General features: G+C 37.2%; 1 long non-coding RNA gene across 1 annotated transcript; it reads right to left on the bottom strand.

The window, feature by feature from the left end:
* Positions 1 to 4,415: 4,415 nt before the first annotated feature.
* On the bottom strand, positions 4,416 to 6,240 carry LOC133834041 (uncharacterized). Its single transcript, XR_009893283.1, has 3 exons — positions 6,123 to 6,240; positions 5,788 to 6,033; positions 4,416 to 4,652 (listed from the first exon to the last, which is right to left on the bottom strand). It is a non-coding gene; the product is annotated as an uncharacterized LOC133834041 (long non-coding RNA).
* Positions 6,241 to 11,341: the final 5,101 nt, after the last annotated feature.

The following is an 11,341-nucleotide window of genomic DNA, read 5'->3' on the forward strand; positions in this document are numbered from 1 at the left end:
AGTGGGCCATCTACGGCAAAGAAATCCATGAGACAAGGGTGCTACTGACCCTCTATGGAGAATGATGCTAGCGACTTTGCAAGAAAGTGTGACAAATGTCAGAGGCACGCAAACTACTCCTGAAAGCCCCCAAATGAGCTAATCAACCTGACCACCCTTGGTCATTTGCTATTTGGGGAATAGACTTGATCGACGTCCTTCCCGTAGATAGAGGAGGGGCCAAGTACGCAGCTGTAGCGGAGTATTACTTCACCAAGTGGGTTGAAGCAGAACCTCTAGTAAAAATAACGGCCAAGCAGATTACCACCTTTGTCAACAAGTCCATTGTCTGCAGGTATGGAGTTGCTTACAAAATCATTTATGAAAACGGCACCCAGTTTAAGGGAGAAACATTCAAGGAGTACTGTAAGGAGAAATGAATAAGGAGAAGCTTCTTAGTTATGATACATCTGCAGGGTAATGGGCAAGTGGAGGCCATTAACAAGGTCCACAAGAAGAACCTAAAAACAAAGCTAGAAAAACTGAAGGTAGCCTGGGTCGATGAGCTACCCAATGTACTTTGGGCCTATAGGACCATGCCACACTCGACTACTTCTGGGGAGACCCATTTTTCCTTAGCATATGGATGCGAGGATGTCCTCCCGGTTGAGATGAAGATTAACTCTTTTAGGATACAGGCATACGAGGACCAAGTCAACTATACGACAATGGCTGAAAATTTAGACATGTTGGAAGAAAAGAGGGAAAGGGCACAACTAGGAGTGGCAGTATACCAACAACGAGCAGCGAGGTACTACAGCTCCAGGGTACAAGAAAGAACGTTTAGAGTAGGAGACTTGGTGCTGAGAAAAGTACTCCCCAACACGTGAGACCCAAGGGCGGGGGTACTAGGGGCGAACTAGGAAGGACCTTACCAAGTCGCCCAGTGTATACTGCCAAACACTTATAAACTAGCACGCATGGATGATACCGTAATACCTCGAGCATGGACATGGAACACCTCTAGAAATACTACCAGTAAGACTTTCGTATCTAATGCAAAGTATCCGTATTTAGTTTGTTTATGTTATGCTAACTTTAGCAAATAAGAATCAAAGAGGTTACTCAGATAACCTCATAGTAGATGTAATCGTTTTATATATGTCTTTGTAATCTGCCTACTATAAATGAAAGTATTTCCTACTTCACATGCTACATTTCTTCTCTATGCAAGCATTTATCAAACATATATAAATATATATGAAGAAAAAAACTCGGCAAGCTGTCTCTTAGATTCAAAAGAATTAGCTACCTTATGAATATCAAGAAAGTTAAGAAACTTCACAAAGATAACCTCCTACCAAAGGCTGACACCCCCATACGGGGTGAGGCTTCAAAGAAGGTATCCCTCAATAAGTATAGAACGACCACCAAGCCCTCTAGCCAAAAAGGACCCTAAAAGAGACCCTTGTAAAAATAGTACTATACATAATGATGAGAAGGACGCTTCTCGCACAAAATTACAAGCGTGCACAAAGAATATAAAAGGATGCCAAGAACCTAAAGGATTAATATGTCCTTACAAGTATAGTCAGGGTGCACCAAAAAGACTATTATCATTAACCCAAAGAAGACATAAGGAATTCATCAAAAAAAAAAAAGAGGGACTTATCAAAGTCCCTTACACATGATAACCAAAAGAGAATGATAAAGACAAGAAAGGAAAGTGCATCCTCGTAGTCGATATAGAAAATAATCAAGGACTTAGAAATCAAGAGTCCGACATATTATTAAAGACTTATAAGGAGTTCCATAAAAAAACAGCACAGAGGGTTACACAACAGTAGTATATATATAGAAGTAAGCCTTGGAAAGGGGCCTATAGGTTTCCACCTCGACCTTTCCACTCAGAAATTTTCCCGGTCGCATACTCTCGAAAGGGAGACAAGTTAACGTCAGGATTGGTCCTCCACACGGCGTGCAACGTGCGCTCGACTTTACCATTCTCGACATTTACCAACTCAGCTCTGAGAGCGTTAATCTTCTCATTTAGGGCATCAATAATGGATTCAATCCTTGTATTGGAGTGAGAGGTCGAAGTAGCCTTGGCTGGTGTAGCATCCCTCTGGAGAACCGCCTCAACAAGCTGGCCTTCCAAATTGTAGACCAGTGCGACCAAACCATCTTTCTCTGCCTCGGCCATGGAGAGATTCTTCATCGCCCCCTCAAACTCGAGCTATAATTGTTGCGTGGATGAGGAGCTTGAGGCGACAAATCGGTGACCCAGGATGGAAGCCTAAGTAAAGATATAGAAACAAAGCTAAGCATCAATGGCCGGGCGATATCAAAACCAAAAAACATTCCTTAAGTGTTTTGACAAGTACCTGCATAGAGGCTCGCGTATAAGCCTCACCCAACTCGGCATATGGAATATCATACATATACCCTCACTCACCTTCGAAAATATTGCCCATGTAATGGCTCATGGCCTCTCCGTACTGGCTCGCCAAAGGATGACCCCAGGAAGCGAAAGTATGAGCTCGGCGAGGGGAGACATGTATACCTGTCGATGCATGCTTAGACAAGGAAGGGGATTGGGAAGGTCCTGATCCGTCCACAGAGGCACGAGGGGCAGAGAGGCATGGAGTCACCTCTTTAGGAAGTGAGGCACCCGAAGATGCCTGCCCCAAATGCGCCCCAAGGGTGGAAAGGCATCGCCAAAAAAAGGTAGGATGAAACTCCTCTTCGGGATAGGAGGGGCGAGAGCATGGGTGTTGAAAGAAAACTTGCCACCAAGCATCGGTGGCGGGACCCAAGAAGTGATGCCATTAGTATGTCCGTCGTCGGCAATATCCTCAGCTCCGCTAGCCAAGGACCTTAAACATGAATAGTTCTTGGACTCCACCTCAACCTCATCTTCCGTATCCATCTAGTCACCCTCAGAGTTTGTATAATCTTCATCATCATCATCATCATCATCATCATCATCATCATCATCATCATCATCATCATCATCATCATCATCATCATCATCACCATCTATTACCCTCGAGATGGTAGATTTGGATGAGATGGAGCACAAGGAAATGACTTGATCTGGAGACAAAAACTTGTACGAATAGAGATTGCCCTTCATAAAAAGGCTACAAGCCTGTTTACGTGAGGCAGGCACAACCAGGATCTTTGCCACACGATTGCGGGCTGCCAGACTCAAGGTAGGGCCAACCACTCCTTCAAGACATATGGTCAAGAAAAAGAAATAACTATGGTTAGACAAACCTGAGGAGAGGGGTAAAGAAATTTTTTCTTATATACGCACTCAAGGTAGAAAAAGATCACTTGATGTGTTGAAACATGTATGTTAAGTGGATACGCTGTTGGTGAAGAAGAATTCACTCTTCCACGAGCCCCTATTGGAAATAGAACCCTCCACGAGGGGGTACCCTGTAAGAGCTATGAATTTCTGGAGCTGATAGAAGTCAGGGGCTATTGGGTTCGCCGTAAGAGTGTACAAATGATGGACCTCCCTCGTGGAAGGCCCCCGAGAGTGCACTTGCTTATATAACACTTACAAACAACCAAGCACAACCCAGGAGTTGGGAGAAAGTTGGAGAGGTGCCAGCTCAAAATAGTTGAGTACCTTAACGAAAAAGGGGTGAAGTGGTAAGGCCCTTCCAGACTTAATTATTGAGTCACTGAAAGGTACAAGCCCCTCAGGCGACTCAGACGCACGGTCATTGCGAGATGGAATGATGAAGTTGATGTTTAGTGACAGTTGATGGACCTTCAACATGTTGGAAAGTTTAACCTGGGTAAGAGTAGACACGATGCCCACATCCTTAGAATCGTCAAGGATCCCCCTCGGCATGTTTGGTACCTGAATAGAGACAACATGCGGTTTGTGAGCGACTGACTTCATCAACCCCCTAGAAGGCGTGCCCCAAAACCCAACGACAAATGGCGAACCTGCATTGACTATTCAGACCTCAAGAAGGTGTGCCCCAAAGTCTGCTTTCCCTTGCCTCGAATAGTCCAGCTCGTACACTACAAGAAAAAATGCTTTTAATAACACCGAAAATGTGTTATCAAAACATACCATAACACTTTTTGATGTGTTAAGACCGACTATATTATCATAGGTCAGGGTACTTTACATAACACTTTATCATTGTTATACATATGTGTTATTATACTGTCAACGATAACACAATTTCCATGTTATTTTAATAAATAGATAAGTGTTTAATTATGTTATTTATAGTCGATTATATAACACATTTCAATACTTATCAATTTGTGTTATACTACACTTTAGTATAACACTATTTTTGTGTTATACTACACTTTAGTATAACATGTGTTATATTAGCTTAGAGAAACATAATCTTTTTTTACTTACACAAAACTAGGAAAACAAATATGAAAGTTGAAGCCAAATAAGGTAACATAAATAGATTTTTATTAATTACTCAAATGTAATTACAATATTTAGTCTACTAGTCCAGGCTTAAGAAATCATATTACAACATAATTTATGCCTAATTCAGATTCCTTTATCACTAAATACAAAACAAGAAATGTATACAAAAATTAGTGAAATACATTCTTCCATTCTAAAGGCCTCAACTACAAATGTTGTCAAGAATTTCTCCAAAGAAATCATCTCAATATACCTGCACATTGTAAAAAAAAAAGTCCTTTTATTATTAAGAACATAAGACTTAAGCTAGTTTCCACCTGTAAGCATATAAAGTTTAAATTAAATTTGGAATAACTCCAAAACTTGACGAAACAACAGGGTATAGCAAGATGTACTACCATGCAAAACAACGACTGAAGCAACAAAACATGCAACTTAAAACAAGGCTTGTGAAATGTATCAAGATAACAAATATATCATTCTCAATGATAAAAAAGTATGTGAGGAAGAATTAATTCCAGAACTCTAAATTCTGTCAATATATCCCCAAAAAAATTAAAGAATAAAAACATAATCACACTTTGACTTCTTATACAACAAAATCATAAAGAAAAAAAATAAAATAAAAATGCACCTGGAAACTTCTTTAGCATCTTTATTATAAGGTTTAACCTAATTTCTGCAATAAAACTAAAATAAAGTTAGAAAAAAGAACTCTTTCTAATAAAAAGAAAGAAGAATGCCACCTGGAAACAAGATAATTCTTTGATAACCTTAACATTTAATGAATGAAAAATACCCCTCTTTAGATTAAAAACCTTCAAGATTTTCTTTATTATCAGCTGCATTAGATGAGGGGACAGTAGAAGCAAGGCAAACTACAACCAAGAAGCAGCCACACCAGGGAAAAGGATCTCGGCTCTATTAATTATATTGTCTAAAAAGTAATTCAAGGTTGTTCTTGTCACCATTAAAGATCGCAACAGAAGCAAAAAATTCGGTATCTATAAGAGCAACACAGACAAACATCAACATTTAGAAATGGTCAGAGAGAGAGAGAATGAAAGAAAGGACCTATAACAACTGTTATGCTTGCAATGATCACTTCTGTGACTGATAAGCCAACAAAAGCCCAAGCATACTGAGTTGAGAGAGCTATCCCAGAACATAGTAAAAGTTCTTGCCACCATAACAACAAAGAAGAAAACTTCAAAAGAAGAAAATGGAAAACTAAGATAAATACTTATTTGTTTTAGTTCAATAAAATAAGCGAGCTATCAAGAAAGAGCTAGGGAATTTTCAGATGAACAATAATATAAGAGAGCTATCAAGAAAATCTAAGACCATAACATCACCAAACTAAAGTTCAACACCATAGAAAGATATACCTGCTGCCACCGTGAAGTTGAGAACCCCACCAGCCAGCCCCGCGCCCAGCCACCGTCCCTGCCGAGCCCCTCCCTGTACATCATTAAAACACGAACTTGTTCCACTTTATGAGCTTCCAATGCTTCGAGTTTGCTCCTTTCAAGATCACTTTGAATTTTTGTGATACTCTCAGATTTTGTTTCAATAGCTCCCAATATGTCTTCCATCTACTTTTCCGCATCTTCAAAAGCTGCACGAGCAGCTTCCTGGTAGTATAAATTATAAGGCAAATGGTTATCTATTAGAGTTTCAATATACTGATGTTGAAAGTCCTAATATAAATTATTAACCTCACCTTTTCACTCAAAAGCTTATTCTCGGTAGATGCAACTTCAAGTTTTCCCTTGTGCTCAATAAGTTGTTTTTCCCAAGGTTCTAATTCAACACCAACTTTTGCAAGCTCGGAGCGGTGTCTCTCTGTTTCATCTGCTTGTCAATCAATCAAATTGAAAAATATGTTAGAAAATGAGTTGCCCAACCACATCAGCTCTAAGACTGCTGCATAAAGTGAATATATGTTCTTTTACACTAATATCTGAGGTATAAACACAAAATCATATACAACAACATGATTGATTATAAATGAAATCCACAACAACATGATTGATTATAAACGAAATCCACAACAACATGATTGATTATAATGCTGGGAATATTAAATCGAACCCATTAAACTTGAAATCAAATCAAACTAGCTCACTTCTCTACATTGTATGACTTGATATGCCACTTAAGTGACAGCTAATGTGACAATTCTTTTATTCCAAGAAGTTCAAAAATTTGGTAATACAGTTGGTACATTAGCTACCATAGAAGCCTAAATATAATGTCTTCACTACTCTCATTCGGGGTTAAGAGAATCAGTAGAGAATTTTTTCTGCGTTTGTTTGTTCTGTTTTTTAAAGCATTTTTTTTAGAGTGTTTGTACATGGAGCAAGTCTCCCTTTGTGTAATTTTGTACTTGATACTCAAGAAAGAATAAAGTCTAATCAGCCATTATTTGGGGCTATTCTACCTTGGATGTAGGCTTTTAATTGAGTTGAACCAAGTAATGTGTTTGGTGTATTTTTTGTTTTAAAGTCTTATCAGTTTTTATTCTATGTTTCTGCATTACTCTTTCTTGTTTTGCTTATTACTCTTTCTTGTTTTGCTGTTCTTTAAGGGTGTAGGAGTTACACCACATTTCTAAAAGAGACTTGTTTAGTCCATATATGAATAGCAATAATCAGCACACATATCAGATCAGAGCCTAACAGAGCAAGAAAATTAAATAACTGCTTAAAGAAGAAGAATAAAAGGGTCATACCTAATCATTTTTTCAACCAGCTTTGCAACACTATATTCCAAATCTGCTTCTTTTTGCTTGGTGCATCCAGATTTTGCCGTCCTCTTTGATTCCAAAATTCTGGGTAGAACATAGAGCTGATATTCCTCATGCAGAAGTATATACTGCATATTTTAAAGTCAAGAAAACAGTCAACTTCTTCAATTTGATAACATGTTTCATTAGAAAAATATAAATGGCAAGTCTCACCTCATCCCTAAATAATGTTAGAACTAGATTTTCTTTCAGTACCACCAGAAATAATCAACAAAAAAGAAAGAGGTGAGAAAAACAAGCAATACAATATTCCATTGAATAAATTAATCATGTTTTTAATGTTGTACTCTTCAACCAGATCATTCTATTCCACATCTTACAACGAAAAGAATTTCAATACAAATACTTAGCATGGTGATTACATTTATACAAAACTTCTACCCTTTAACATGGGTACATACCATTGGCACAATTAGAAAAGTTTTACAAATCACTTATGGCATTTATTTTATATGAAACAACCTTGTATTACAAATCACTTATGGCATATTAAGAAAATACTTATTGCATATATGGAATATATTTGAATAAAAAGAAAAATCCCATTTGTGTTCATAGTTGAAAGATTCATTAAGCGACTAAAAATAGAGAACAATAATTAAAGACCCATTGACCAAAATCAGTGTGCATTTTAAAGATCTAAAATTATAGTAGTCATGTTCATGATTGTTTTTCTTTTTTTCTTGCATCAATGGGGATTTGAACCCCCCCTCCTCCCACACACACCAAACCACCAGAGCTACTCAAGTGGCAACTATGCTCATGATTGTGAATGATAAAATAATACATTTTTTTTGTAAAATTAGCCAGAAGTTTATCAATGAATCACCAAATTTATTTTTACAATCAAGAAATGTGATCTATTAAGGTTTACCATAGCAATATCGATGCTAGTTTGTTCAGATGGTGTATAATGCCCCCTATTAATATAAATTAGAAAACCATAAATGAGAACAAAATAATTTAAGCTAAAATGCAAGATAAGATCAGTTAATGATGCAAAGAATCACACATGGTAAAAGGTTCAATACTATGCATTACCATTTGAAAATGAAAATAGCATTTGGCTGGTTGCCTTTGACTTATAGACAATATCTGAACAAACTAAAGTTGTTATAATATATAACAAAAATAATTTCATATGCACACACACATGTGTGCTCTAATATCCCAGCATAAATCCCCAAAACTTGCTTGGTGGGTTCAAGTTCAAGTTAATCCCCAAACTTGCTTGCTTGTCTGATTGCTTTTCCAGACTAGAATGAAAATTATGTTTCACTATGGCAAGAGAAATAGTTTTCTGAAGCTAGAGCTCCCACCATAAGAGTGAAATGAAAAGGAACCTATAAATGAAAATCCCTAAAAGTATGAAAAATAAGATATAAATATTGAGAACAGATTCATACAAATGCACCTTAACAGTATTAACAAACACTTTTCATTTTCATAAAAGAAAAGCAATGCAAAACTAATACCCTCCAAGCTAGCAAGACTTCTCTTTCTGTATCAAAGGACATCACGTCGACACCAACTATAGGAGAACATGACTTAAGGGTCATGACATTACCGATTAATGGCTCAGTATTTCCCTGTAAAGTTAACAGATTTGTAATCTACAAATAAAAGAGCAATATCAGTTATCATTTTTCTTATAAACAGAATGACCAATAAAAAAATTTAAAATAAATAATTAAAAGTCAGTAAATTTTATATAAACTATAACAGATGAAGATGTCCGACCTGGATAACAGGATCATGGCCAGGCTCGGGAAAATGACCTTTACGACCAGCACATTCAATGTCAAAACTCAGTATGCGAAAGGGAGCCATCTTGGAAAATTCTCCTTCTGGTGCATGCCTGATAAGTTCTGAATATCTAAAGACATTTGTAAAGGAAATTTTTATCTAGGAAAAAAAATCATCTTTTTTCAGAAAAAAAAACATAAAGACAAGAAAGTAAAAATTTCAATTAAAACTGAATAAACAAATCAGAGAAAGAACTAAAAACTAAATAAACAAATAAAAATTGTCCTTCTAACTTGGCGTATATTTTCAAGATTTGTGCCACAACCCAAAAAGCACCACCACATTTCCAAAACAACTTCACCCTATAACCTCAACATAAACCAATCATCATTACGATGAACTAATTTACAACTTTGAAGAAATCCCTGTCAAACCTGTCTCTCTAGTAAATCTATGTACCCCACATTTTCAGCCCCTTTTAGGGACCAAAATTAATCATCAACGCTATTATTCTTGTGACCACACCAGGAAGGTAATAGGTAAGCATAATTATCTTAATAATCACAAGCTAAGTACCATCTAAAGCACATGAAATCTTGCAGCTACAGTAACATTCCTATACAAAGTGAACAAAGAAAGAAAAAAATTACATGTGAAGTATAAGTGCTCCTCACATCTATAAGGATACAGGAAATCAAACTCTAGCTGACAGTATGACAAATGTTTAGCTGTCTTCTTATATTTTCCAGTAGGTACTTCAATCCAGTTGCCACCAACTATGTTGCAATCAATCATAAAGTGAAGAGCAAATAGAACATTGGTACTCCTCTGTCAAGTATGCCGGCCAATTAATTTGAAACATTAGGCTGGAAAACAGCATAAATCATATATAGCAGTTAATCACAAGTCTGGAAAAGAAGGTGATAGCACACATCAACAATTTGCACAGAAAAGATGAAAAAACCCATTTGGTCCCATAAATGCCAATTTAAAAAATCATTAAAGGACTAAAAATACCACACAACTAAAAAAATAATCAAAAGCGTTATATAGGGACTATTTCATGATAGTACACTAGCCACTTCCTCAAAGTAGCAATACAAATTTTTTTTATTAAAAAATAAATAAATAAAAGCCAACAGTTTACATCTGTATTAACTGCATAAGAATAAAGGAAACACTATACCACGACAGCTTGTAACCATTGTTGGTAGAGCAACAACAATTTTGAGAAAAGGGTAAGACTGCTGCTGCTGGTAGTACATTATGCTCTTTTTCTGGACCATCTCAATACGACGGATGAACTTAGGTGCCTTACTGTTCCTATTAGCCTCCTTCATCCTTCCCTGAATCACCATATAATACATAGTTTCTAGTATAACTAATCACAATAAGGAACACACTAAAAATAGCATTCTAAATAGGTTAAGTGTTAAATCCAAATACATCCAAAATTTGATGAAAGTTGGATATATCGTCAGGTCTCATTCCTGGAGGGCAGTTTATGTAGAAGTATGGCTCAAAGCCATGAACATTACATCACACACTATGTCCTATAAATGAAAATCACAAAAATTTGTAATAAGTTTGCCTTTCATAGACATCACCTTTCTCTGATTCCCATGGGGTGTGGGAATAGTTTTGACAATCAGCTTTCACCATAACTTTACGGTCCAACTCACCACCTTCAAACAGCTTCATATAGAAGCTAGTTTGAATCAACCAAACACAAGAAATGTATGTTAGGAGAAGAATTGCACCTTAAGAAGATATAATAAATAAATAATTTAATTAGAGAGATTCATATTTTACCAAAATTTCAAGAAGAAAGAAGAAGGGGCTCGGACCCCTCTGCAAGACCGAGCCACCTACAACCTCTCTGCGAGACTGAGCCACCCACCCCCTCCGCGAGACCGAGCCACCCACCCCCTCCGCGAGACCGAGCCACCCACGACCCTGGGCCCGTCGTTTTCACAAGACCCACGAGCCCCTTTCATTTGCGCCTTTTGCCGATGATAGGGAAGGTCAATTTTTCAAATTAGGGGAGAGAAGAAACAAAGGTTGTGATGGAGATGGAGGTGGAGTTGTGCGATGGAGCCCCTGTCAAAGTGATTTGAGCGAAGAGAAAGGAATGAGGTGAGAGAAAGAAAAATTGAATTTGGGCAAAAAGTTAACCCATTTTTTCATTTGGCGCTTAAATTTTTTATGTCCCGCGCCTATAATCTAATTTACTTCTTTTTAATCTTACTTATTATAATACTTTTTGAAAAAGCTTATATTCATGTGTTATGGAAATAGAGATTGTTGTAGTGGTAGATGCCACTGCAGGCCACGACATCATGTCATTCATGGATGCTAATTTTGGATATTACCAAATCGCCATGCAT

The sequence above is a fragment of the Humulus lupulus genome, chromosome 5, assembly GCF_963169125.1.
Source record: "Humulus lupulus chromosome 5, drHumLupu1.1, whole genome shotgun sequence".
NCBI classification, from domain to species: Eukaryota; Viridiplantae; Streptophyta; class Magnoliopsida; order Rosales; family Cannabaceae; genus Humulus; species Humulus lupulus.